The following is a 12,644-nucleotide window of genomic DNA, read 5'->3' as shown; positions in this document are numbered from 1 at the left end:
TATCAAAGGCTGGGAACAATTCATAGCAATAGGATGAGTTGTTGTGCAAAGAACAGTAAGTTAACTACTGTGTTGTTTTATACTGTATATAACCTTTTATATGCTACCATAGAGCCAGTACCTTTCACCTAATGCCTCGTCATGGATCACTAAGACCATGCTGCAGCCACCTCCCTGACACTGAGAGCAGAGGTCCCCTGTACCCAGAGCAAGCTTTTGCTGAGGTCTGCTGTAGCCAGATGCTCCAGTGCAGTGACAGTCCTAGAGATTGATGCATTTTGTAGTGTTATTATTACTGTGTTGTTGTTAATATTTTACTGCTTGATGTCACCACTCTATGAGGCAGATCCAGCTATACATTTATCTGATCTGGGTGGTCTACAGTCCTCTGTACGTTCCCTGGAACAGTTACACCAGGCTTATGTTACAGCTATTGGATGCTGTATAAAATTACTGGAAAGACAAAAGCCAAGAATATATATATTTAAAAAAGCAATTCAGTGAAGATTTGGGTTATGTTATTTCTTTTCTTCTCCCCCTGCCTTATCAGCTCCAGGTGAATTACAGGGTGCACAAAAACACTTTTAAAAAAACCCTCCTTGAAATTAGCATGTCTGGAGCAGCACTGTCTGCATGCCCCAGCAGTCTGCCTTTTCTCAGTGGCTCATCTCTGCTCTTTGACGACCTCTTGCAGTGCAGCTGATGGTCGCAGTGACAGGAGGGCCACAGGTTTCCTTTTGCCCAGCTCAAGGTAGTCAAATAGACATGGAATGGATTTGCATAAAATGTCTTTCTTTCTTGACTTTCCAACAATTCTCCGAGGAGCATCTCCACTTTGAGAATACGGGGCATCGTTGGCTCGCTCAGACCGCAGGCATCCAGCGAGTGGAGAAGTTCACTCCTCCTGCAAGAGGGAGGGATGGACAGGGCTGCAGAAATGGGCTTGGTTTGGTCTACAGAGGGGAGCTCTCGGAGAAGCTGGTGACTGGCAACTGCAGTGTGGGAATGAGAAGCTGTTAAGCTGGAGGGACCCACCGAGGGCAGCCTCCTGCCTCCAGTGGGAACCAGGCCCAGCTACCTCCAGAGAAGGTTCGAGCAACCCTAGCACCTGGGCTCAGACCTTGCCAGTCATAAACTTCGTATTTCAACATGCTGCTCTATCAAATGCTTCATTTTATCTATTTTTCATCCCCCCTTCCCTTTTCCTCCTGCTACTTAAAATTTGTTTCTTTCCTTGCTATGGGTGACGGTGCTTCTAATCAGCACTTCCCTTGTCTAATTGCCTTATTGCGAGCTTCTCCCTGAACCTGTCAGACTCAAACTCACACTTCTTGCCTTACTTTTAACAAGAAAAATTGTTCTTTTAAATGTGTCTGGAAGAGGCACAAGGATGTTGAATACTCCAGGGAGGGAGAAGGATGGATGGAGGAGTGACTAACTGCAGTTACTTGTTATATGGTATTTCTAAAAGCCCCCCACAGCTTAGCTGGAGATATACAAACATAGAGGGGGGTGTGGGGGGTGTGGGTGGGAATTCCCTGTCTAATAGGTATCACAGAACAAAATATGGTTGACTCTGAAAAGTCCCTGTGGTAGTTATATGGGCTGTGATTATAGGAAAGGATGAGTGGATTACTCGAGGAAACAAACCACCCATGGCAGGAGGGATTATTTTACATGTTAGAAGACGATTTGGGGACTTTAAATACTAATACCCCATTAATGATTAATGTATCCATTGCACAGAACCTGCTTGCTGACCTGTGTGCTCCCTGTCTCAATCACATCAGATGTGCTAGTAGAGAAAAAAGTGCGTATGTTTTTGCTGTACCAGTATTGCATTCATGTGAGAAATGTCTGTCCTGTTTGGAACTGAGTGGAGCTCCGAGTTATACATCCCCCTTTCCAGTCCTCTGTTATCCACCTAAATTAGATTATTTGTCAAGCGTGTTGATATTCACCCCTGGCGATGGCAGAGGAGCCTTTCAGGCCAAGGTATTTGTGGTTGTCATCTTACCTCCTGATAAGAAGATAACAGTGTTCTGCCAGCCCTGACACGGTAACTTCAGTGCTGGTGGCTTTGCTGTCGAAGGCTGGGAGGAGGATGGAGCGGGGTCGGGTGTTTGTGTAGCTGAGCTTATGGTTTCCCTGGTGAGATAAATTATGACTTTGGTCTTACCTCCACTTGCTTAGTCTTGGATGAAGCAGGTGACAAAGCTGATGTCACATCTTCAGGTCTTGTCTGAAGTAATTTGAAGGGCTCCAGCTTCATGGCATTGGTGACATATCAGCTTTGCACCCCACGAGAGCAGATTCTCCCTGTGGCACAGGACCAACCGCTTCAGACCAAGGTCCCTTTCACATACACACCCCACACCCCCCAAATATTAGTTGAGGGACAAAGGTTTTTTCACAGTAAATAATATCTTTGTTTCTTCTGTGCCTTGCCTACAAGCAGTCACAGCTGTGTCCTTTTCCAGTTTTCCCTTTGTGTTTTGGATGTTTTTTGGGGACGGGGCTCAAAGACGTCCCATGGCGGTGGTGTTTGCAGAGCTTGCTCTTGGGAACGCTGGCAGGAGAAAGTGTTCAGGAGCTGCGGGTGGCTTATGTCTGGCATTGCCCTGTCCTGGCTGGATTTCTCACGAGGCAGCTTTGAAGGAGTTTCCCCAAGACCTCCTTTACCTGCCTGGGCTTTCACTGCTTGTGCTCAGCTGGAGAGTGTTGGCTCCTGGCAGGTGAGCTAGTTCCAGAGCAGCTCTGACCTGGTGAAATAAAAGCACCGAGATATTAGCAGGGCAAAATTAGAGGGCAGAGCAGAGATGGGGAGAGATTGACTGTAGGCCACTGCTAAGTATTTTACCTGTCAAAAAATTACTTTAACCTGCATATTTAAGTTATAAAAATATTTCTTCAATCAAAAAAAGGTCTGCTATTCACAAGGACAAAGCTAAGGCAGCATCTTCTCCTTGTTTCAGAAAATGAATTTAAAACAAAAAAATGTGGAGAATTTAATAGAAGGAGAGAAAGAGAGAAAACCATCCTATGCACGGTCTGTAGTCCATGCCCCTCATGCCTCTGCGTTGCAGTAGGGATATGGTATAGCTCTGTTTTCTAGGAGTAAAATGTAAGCATCTGTGTCTTAAAGCCCAGTTAAAAGCTCCCAAAGTCAATGGCGCTCTCAGAAGAGACTTTACCTTTAAATCCACTTCTGTACTGACTCGGTGCTCCCTTCCCAGGTAGGTACCCAACAGCCTCCGTCTCCCTGTGCACTGAGCCCCCCCACCCTCAGCCCCCCCATCCCATCAGAGCCCAGCCACCACCACGGGGCTGCTCTCTGCTGTCCCCCCTCCAGGCTGGGATTGTTGCCTTGCTCCTGCGCGGTTCTGCCAGATTTATGCTAAGTAAAGCAGAACAGACTTTGGCCCTATTTCTTATTAGGCCAATAATTCTTTTCCTACACTTTTCAAATCCCCTGCTGTCTGAATGTAGGATACAAATGACTCAACCTATGCATTTCATGTCATTTGTGAATCATTAGGTCTTCACTTAAGAGGGTTTGCATAACTCTACGCTCATCTTTATAATCCTAGCCTAATTCTGGGCTTTGGCCAAATAGCGTTCGGGCTTCCTTTCCTTTCCCTTCAGTTCCTTATGTGTTATGAGTTATTCAGGCACTTCCCATTGGGATGAATTGGAACTATGCAATGGAAAATGCAGTTTCTCAATGGAAAAATTGACATTTGCTGATGTTTTTTTTGTTTATTTTAAAAATCAACATGCAGTATATACTTCTGACCATAGTAAGACTGATTAAAAATAGAACCATGGCTCAAATACTTCAATTTTCTAAATGTTTTTCTTAAAAACAATGCAACAAAATCCTAAACATTAGTTTACTTCTGACACGCTAAACACTGCCTCATAAAAAATGGTAAGCTGGACACTTATTCTCCTTTAACAGCTAGGCTCTCTAGAGAGGAATTCCTCTTGCACTTTTGATTCATGGTATATCAGGCTCATTACAGGACTCCAGGATATTTTTTGATATGCTCTTAAGAATTCTGGTATCCCTGTTTTTGCAGCAGGCTGACACTTCTACAACCCCAGCAAGGAATGCATCACTAAAGACAAATAGATATTTAATACTAAACCGATCCGAAAAATTTCAGGGAAATTCAGTAAATCAAACCAAAATATTGTGTTTCATTGGTTTTTGTTAGTTTTTATTTTTCAAAATTAGAACTAATTGCAATGGAAATATCAAAAAAAAAAAGTGTTCTTTCACTTTGGAGCTTTTTTTTTTTATGTTTGCTCAACCATAATAAATGTCTATTTAAAGTTTTTGTTATAAGCTTGGATAAAAACCCAGGGTAGAAATTCCATATTTAACTCCGTACTACCTTTTATGATGACAGCAAGTGAAGAGCCAGCAAAAACGGAAATTAGAGTGAGACTCTTTTCCCATGCATGGATCACAGTCAGCTCATAGTAACAATGTTTAAAGCAACTTTGGGCAGGTACAAAGAAGGGATTTGTCACTGTTTACTTTAAGAACAAAAAGAAGCACAAAGAGAACCCTGCTTAGTGAAAATGAGCATAAAATTTCACCTGTAGCCACCTTCCATCTCTGTCTTTACAGAGGTTTTGTCATCTCCATCTTAAGTCGGTGGTGGTGGGATAAAAAGTCTGACCCACCACAGTGATATCTACGAGCTATAGGAGTGCTGTGTTTTTAAGATGTACCCAGCAAAATGTTTCTGGCCTTCTTAGCACTCATTGACTCCAGGGAAACCCCAAACACCCCCATCTTCGCAGACCTTGTCACCTGGTCCCTTAAGTATTCCCCGTGGCACATCCCTGTCTGAGAACTATGATAAAGGCAAAAGGCTTCGCTACCATCAGTGTTTTTGTGGGCATTTTTATCACCAGTAGGATGCATATTGATTTTGAACCAGCCTTGTTTGCCTGAACTCAGGAGCTGGCAGTCTGTGGACATCATTTCAGTCTGTTCAGCACTCCCAGGTGGAGGGTGCCCTCTTTTTATTTTTAAGGCATGTGATAAAGCACAAAATTAATTCCATGTCTGATTTATGCCCAAAGCCACTGTTCTGTGTTCTTCCAGCTGAGATTTGATTGGTTTTCATTAGATTCTTTCCCATAGAGGCAGATAATTTTCTTCAGGTTTAAGTTTGTGTGTTTCTGGTTTGTCTGGGGTTTGGTGTTGTTTTGTTAATGTTGGTAAATAGCTGGAAAATCATTCTATTTGTCTGTATAGAGCTATTCAAACTAAAAATAAAGAACATGCTTTTTTTTAAGTCAAAAGCACAAGTTTTGCATAGATGAAGACATTCTGTAATTCTTTTCCTTTCTTTTTGTTATTTATTGACTATCCTGTGTCCTTAAAAGATACTGTCATGAGATGCTTTTTGTGCATTTATAACAGATCTAGCGCATGATTTACATACCTGGATTCTTGCATGCCTGCATTTACTAACAATCCCAGTTTAGCAGCTATCATCTAAAAAAAAAAAAAAGACTAGACATGCCTAGGTGGGCTGGCAAATACCTATCCTACCTGATGCTTTCAGAAGGAAATAAAATATTCCTCCCTGCTCTGTTGATCCTACCTTTGAGAACAGATAGGCTTAATGCTATGACTGGGAGTTAGCAAAGCCAGGTTCTGCGGGGCCAGATAACAGGGACTGTAATAACACACGTCATGTTGTCAAAGCAAGAGCCTGCACCACCCTTCATTAAACGCGGATGGTCTGACTCCTACTGCCTCTGTGCCAGAGCGAGTCCTCGCTGCTCTTGATCATGTTACTCCAGCTTAAAAGGAGCCTGAGTGTGGCCTTGACAAGACATAACACACAAAAAGGGAAGCCAAAGAAAGAAAGGGAAAAAAAAGAAGAAGAAACGGTGAGATCAGAAGAGGACAAGCTGGGGAAATAACCAGAGGAGAAATAAGGTGATGGGGAAAAGGCAACACGAGGTGATAAGAGCGGAATTCAACTCAGACTTGAACGCTTTCCTACATAACAAGACTAAACTGTGCTTGATGTTCACATGGGCTCTGCCAGCTAAAGGGAAGTGCCTGAAATGTTTTTTAACACGCTGTAGTTCTTTAAGGAGCCGAAAGCAGCCTGTGCCCTGGCTGGGTACCTCCTAGCTGGCAAGTTGCCATTGCCACAGCCCAGCCTGCACGGCACACGCTTCCACCCGGTCCAACGCGAGAAGGAATTTCATAGAAATCGACAATTTCTTTAAGGTCTGAGATCACAGCTTGCAACTAATTATAGAAATAAATAACTAGTGACTGGAGCCATCTGTTCTTTATTTGGCAATGCCTTTCTTCTTCATGAAATTAGCACACCTGCAACCTTCGCGTCTTCCTGAGGATGGGTCACTCTGCCCTCTAAAACACAGACGAATTGCTGGAGCACAGGCAACCCTCTGGAGATGTTGCTACTTATCCTCCTTCTCTTCACCCCCAGGGGAAAATAATTAATATGCTCAATTGAGTTTCATTAGTTATTCAGGTTGAGGAAAAGCAGCAGCTAGGAGGTACAGTAGTAAATAGTTATTTATCACCATGGTTTGAAGCTCGTTATTGGTGCCCAGGGTGGAGGGCTTGGCTCCAGCACTCCAGCAGCCAGTCTGCATCCGTACTGGCCCAGCACGTGTTGGCATGAGCCAGGGGCATGCGTGCAGCACAGTCTGTGGTGGGGAGCCCGAGGGGCAAAGCATGGTGGCACCGCGGGGTTACCCCAACACTGCAAGGGGTGACCCCGGAGGGCTCGTGCTGCCGCCTTCCTGCAGCACTCCCCCCACCAGGGCTTCCCATCCCGCATCAGAAGGCTGTGGGGCAGACCCACCCCAAATCCAGCCTAACAGGAGTTTTCCCATGTCTTCAGTGGGGGCAAAATCAGGGTGTGATGTGGAAAATTCTATTTTTTCTCTCTCTTCTTCTTCTGTCACATTTCCCTTGTTTTAATCTTTTGCATTGAGGTGTTCTGTACAACAATGATCATGGCAATGAATTTTAAAAGGATTATTAATTTTACTCTTTCTTTTTTTTTTTTAGTTTGACTTTTAGCTTAAGTCAAAAATATTTCAGGTCTTTAGACCCATAATTAGACATATTGTCCTTAACCAAATGCCAGATAATTTGTACGCACTTGAGGTAAATCTTTTGCTGGAAAGGTAGGCAAATATTGAAATATGTAATGAAAATGAAAGGAAGCATGAATAAAAAAAAAAAAAACCCACACAACTATTTTAAATCTTTTAAATTACTTTCTCTTCTCCCTCTCATTAGTAAATATTTTAGTTATTCTTGCATTGAACAAATCATCCTTTCAGGGCCTGTGTGTGTCTTTCTCTCTCATTAACATTCTTTTTTTTTTTTATTTTAACAAGTCATAAAGACCTAGTTATTTTTAAAATTCAGGTCCTATACAAGGTCCAGATGCAGGGACCAGAGAGAGAAATAGCAGTGTGTTAATTCATTCTGGGCAGGGATTTTTTTCTTCCTACCTTTAGATGAGAGAGAGTTTTCTTTTGGCTGAAAACATTCAAAGTAAGTGCAGCACTTTGGGAAATAGCACATAAAGGGACATTAGCGGGAGGGAGAAATGAAAAAGGATGGAAAAGTCGAGCAGTGACAGAGGTAGTCAGACAATTTACAAATTATTTTTTCTGACAATGTAGACAGCTCTAGGAGGCTGCCTTCTCTTTCAAGATAAAGTCACTTGTCATTCCGTTAGAAAAAGACAAGGGATGTGTCGGGAGTTATTTGAAATGTAAAGTATTGTTTTTAGCTTCCTTTTCTCTCATTATTGTAGTAGCAAAGTACTTTCTCTGTGTTGATGGAGGGGCTGAAATCGCAGCAGATACGGAGGGCTGCAGGACCCAGGGGGCTCAGAAATTCCCACAGCTGGGACAGACCATGGAGAAAAAAGGAATTTGGGGACCCACAGTATTGAAGACATGGGACAAAGGAGTAGGCTTGTAACAGAAATGAGGGGAAATGGGAATAATCAATAGATCTGTAATGACAATCACCTCCAGTACTGCAAGCATACAGGGCAGCAGGGAGGCGAGGGACACAGCATCAGGGATCCCCTAAGGACATGGCTCTGCAGGGATAAGGAGCTAGCAGAAGATGCTCAAATGAAGCACATCAGGGCACTGACTATTTGCCTATCATAAGGCTCCAGATGCTCCCCAGTTGTCTGAGTCCTCTCTGTCTCCTCCCCCAGGCCCCCAAGGCCTGGTTTCTTTAGTGCTCTTCCTGCACCGAAGAGGAATACTCTTCCCAGAAAACTCCTCAGTGACATTTCTGCTCTCTTCACCTGTGCTGCTTGGAAGCATCACATGAAGGCAAAGTGCAGCACAGTCACAAACAAGCATTGCTCCTCATAGCGTTTTTTTCTTCCCACATTCCCTGACAATTTCAGAGTAATCCCAGTAGCGGAATAAAAATCCCAAAATTCTTTCTTCGGGCACCTCAGATATCCCACCTGCCTTCTCTTCCGCAGCCCAGTCCCCGCTGTTCCCAATGCAAAGGAAGCTTCCAACCAACTTCATATTCAGTGCCAGCCTGCTCCAAGCCCTGGCTGCTGCAGAGACACTGAAGCCCAACGGCCCAAGAAACTCCAGGTGCTGGAAAAGTTGTTTTCCAGCTCCCCTTGGGGAACCCACTCCCTGCTATTCCGTGGATGGCAGCAAGGCTTACCCAGGCAGGTAGTGCTTTGAAGTTCACAGCTATGCCAGCTTTCCTGCTTTAGCCTCTCCCTGTAATGGCTGCAGTTAGCAAAATAACACCGGTGGCAGATAAGCATCTGGTAACCCATGGCAACCAAGTTCCTTTAGAAAATGGTCTTCTGGTAATTTCATAAATGAATGGGCCTTTTTGTTGTTGTTGTTGTTGTTCTTGTTGTTGTTGTTGTAAATGGGGAAAAAAAGAGGACAAGAGAATACAGAAAGTCGCCAGGTGTGTTTGTGTATACACACGTGTTGGGGTGAGCATGGACAGGTGCAGTAGGCACCCTGCATGCTGTGGAGAGGGATGCTCGGCTGCATCCACAGGTCAGACAACACTGGCTCGCACACCTATGTCTGCCTTTCTCTTTCCACCCTATCGCTCCAGCCAGGGTCCAGGGATTTGGATATCTGACTGGCTGTTTCTTCCAAATCTCGCCATAGCAATGGCAGGCAACTGTTAAAAACCCTGTTACAGGATCAGGCTGACAGATGAGATTAGATAGATGTATAGACAGGACGGCAGACAGTGAGACGGATATTTGTGCAAGTTACTATTACAAGACGAGGCTGATTATATTCCATTCTGGATTTGATTAGATTGCATAAGTAGACAGACCAGCAGAAATGAGCCGCCTGGTAGAGCAGGACATTTAACTAAAGGTCAGACAAAATTGCCCTGGAAACTGGTAGATACAGCGAAGTGTGGAGGTGGAGGTGGAGCTGATAGGGCTGGTTTCTGTTAGACAGGACAAGAGTTTAATTGCTAGAATTTTTGAAAGCTTTGTACATGTCTCACCTCAAAAGTGCCCTGCATAAGCACACCCACAGTGCAGCATGCACACTGCAGCACTCACCTTACAGAACAGGGATACCGTGCCAGCACCCCAAATCCTCAACACACAGCCACAAACCCTCCAAACCCTCACTGCATGGCCACAAACATCTCCTGCCAAGCATCCTTTGATGCATCCACCTGTCCTGAGCCATGGAGGAAGGAAAGCACAATCTTCAGCTCCTGCCCTCCACTGTTGGGATGGCAAATCCAGCCAACAGCCTCGTAACAGAGAATTTTTCTCCCTGTTCATAAATGAAAGCAATCAACAAAGCCAAAGCTGCAGGGGAACTGACACTCACAGGCTGTGTTGACAGCATCTGTATTATTTTTACATATCTACTTTTCCCCCCTCTAAATTAACTTTTCCTTTAAATACATTTTTCCAGCAGGCCAAATAATTGGCTTTTTCTTTGTTAAAAGAAGGGAACATAAATTACTCCTGTTGGGTGCAGATTAGGTTATGGGATTTCTTTTCTTCTGTCACCATCAATGCCCCAGTGTCAGAGAGCTTTAATATTTAATGCATTCCTAATTAGTCTCCATTGGCCCAGGGCACTTAACAAAACCTGACACCTACCATCGAGTCAAGTTCATTTAGAGAGCACAATTACCCAACCATCATTTCCATACTGCAGCTGGATTACCCATGAAATTCCCTTCCCAACCCCCATCCTTGCTCCCACCTTCCCACAGTCGCAAGTTAATTACAAAAAAAAAGAGGATTTGATTCCGGTGACAGCAGATACAAACTATCTCATTTGGTCAGGGCAATGACATTTTCAAGACTCCTTTAATCGCTAAGAAGCTCTGCTGCACTGAACGGCATTTACTGAAGGATATTGCTGCTTGTGTCACTCTGCTGCCTTGATGCCTTGTTGCTTTGCATGCTCCAAAGATCTGAAGTTCAGGCTTTCCCAATGCACAGGCTGATCATCTGGGAAAGGAGGGGGAAAAAAGCATCTGGAAAGGAAAATAAAATATAATTGTAAATAACAATTATTTGCCCAGGGAGACTTAGCCTTCAATCAAGAGGCGTGATAGGGCACGTGCAGGGATTAGTGGTGGTGATAGATGGCAGAGACGGCAATAATGATCAGGAGACTGAGCTTTACAAAGAAACCGGGGATGAAGGGAGAGCCTAGCTTCACCGTACTGGAAGCTGAGCCAAAGCACAGGATATCCACGCTCTCCAGCTTTTGGGACCTAACCCTGGTGTCACCCAGGTGCAGTTCTTGATAAATCCAAGAGAAACAAGCTCTGAAACACTGTCTGGAAGCACCGACCTTTTGCTGCCAGCCCTAGGGACACCAGCAATGCAAAGTTCAGCTTCATGAATTCCCACCTAGAGAAAGCCTTTGGCTTTTTGCCCCAAAGAGCCCTGGGTAGAACTAAGCAGGGCAAAAAAAGGAAGCAAAGAAATGCACCGGGACTTCATTATTCTGGAGTGCAGCAACTGAAACTCCTCTGGTGCCAGCTCTTGTTGCCACCACAAATGTCTCTATGTGGCAGATTTGGGCTAAAATTTGTCATTTAAGTGACAGAAATGCTATGAACTGAATCTTTTTTGGACATTAATAACACTGAAACCAAACTGCTTTGTGGGGTTGAATCGCCTTGACCTTCAATTTCAAAGAATAACCACAGGAGCCTTCTCACGGATAATATCAACAATTACAGAAAAGATAATATCCATAAAATCTGTCACACCATGACTAATTTCAGTGACAACAACAAATGCAAAATGTATGTTGCATGCTGAAGAATAATTTAATTTGAAACCTTAAAAAATGATCAGTTGAAAAAATATGTAATATGAATTAATTAAAAATTGACATCAGTTTCCTCCATTGAGGATGAAACCAACCAAACAGCACACTTTGCTAAATAAACAGTTACAGGATTCATGACCTCCAATCGTAAATTGCACAATCAATTGCAATATTTGCAAGTGAACCTGTAGTCACAAATCACACAGTGTTGCTGCTCTTCTGCATGGGTTGCCTGACATTGCAGTTGGTGCAATTTGAAATGTTTGATCCAAGCTCATTGACTTCAATGGAAATTTCTTCTCACCAGGGCCATGCAAACATTTTTCTTTTATTTCCAAGAAGAATCAACCAGCTCTGCTATCTCTCTGTATCTGTTCAATATTCAGAAAATAAATCCCTCCACCACTTCTAAAACTTCTTAAACCCAGCACTGAGAAAGCCCATTCCATGAAATTACGACATTTTTCTTCAGTAAGTGAAAAAAAATATCCACATATTGTTGATCCCTGTGTATGCATCTTCATCCTCCTCATGCAAAGAGGCAGCAGCTGAAGGGTTAATCTGGAATATTAACTTGTTAGACTGTTGATCTGCCCTGGGGCCATTGGGAGCTTAAATAGCCAACAGTTAATTAAAAATAAACTGACACTTTACTTTAAGGATAGTTTTAATAACCATTTATAAATGTTACATTAAAAATTCATGCACTGTTATCAACTCCTGCTAAGGATTTACAGCACAATGGAGGTGTCATGAATGTTTGATAGCTTCTGTGGAAAACCTCTTCCTGAAGAGATATATTCAGAGGTCTATATGTCTTTCCAGGGCTGCATCACACGTACTCAAGACAACAGCAGCATGGCAAATACAAGCAGCTTCCCGAGATACTAGGGCTTAAGTTTAGACTTCACTCTGCAACATATGTGGCAACATAGCAGAGGCCTCATATATCCTCAGAAAGTGTTAAAAAACGCCTCCTGATTCCTACTCCAAGGCAGCCCATTCAGCCCTGGTCTTTAGGAACAGCTACACGCAGCTTCCCCGCGCGATGCACAGATCGGATCGGGTTTCTCAGTCGGTACGTCATAACCCCCAGGAGGGTCACGATAAACAGTCAGGGGCCTCCGAAAGTGCGGAAAATATGATTACAATCTAGAGCAGAGAAAACAACCTAATGCTCCAGAGTAATCTTCATCAGCCTCTCCAAATGCATACACACACAAGCAAACACGCTCACAAACACATCCGCCCAAACACAAACACATACTCGCTGT

General features: G+C 43.6%; 1 protein-coding gene across 3 annotated transcripts in view; it reads right to left on the bottom strand.

Annotated features, from left to right (window-relative positions):
- Positions 1-4,262: 4,262 nt before the first annotated feature.
- Positions 4,263-12,644, bottom strand: part of TLR4 (toll like receptor 4) — a 115,875-nt gene continuing 107,493 nt past the window's right edge. For all 3 annotated transcript variants that reach the window (XR_013930473.1, XR_013930474.1, XR_013930475.1), the window contains one exon: positions 4,263-10,561. The gene's annotated coding sequence lies outside the window, so the exon portion shown is untranslated. The remainder of the gene's footprint in view (positions 10,562-12,644) is intronic.

The sequence above is a fragment of the Falco punctatus genome (assembly GCF_963210335.1).
Source record: "Falco punctatus genome assembly, chromosome: 9".
In the NCBI taxonomy this organism is placed as follows: Eukaryota; Metazoa; Chordata; class Aves; order Falconiformes; family Falconidae; genus Falco; species Falco punctatus.
This window is presented reverse-complemented; position numbering and strand designations above follow the sequence as displayed.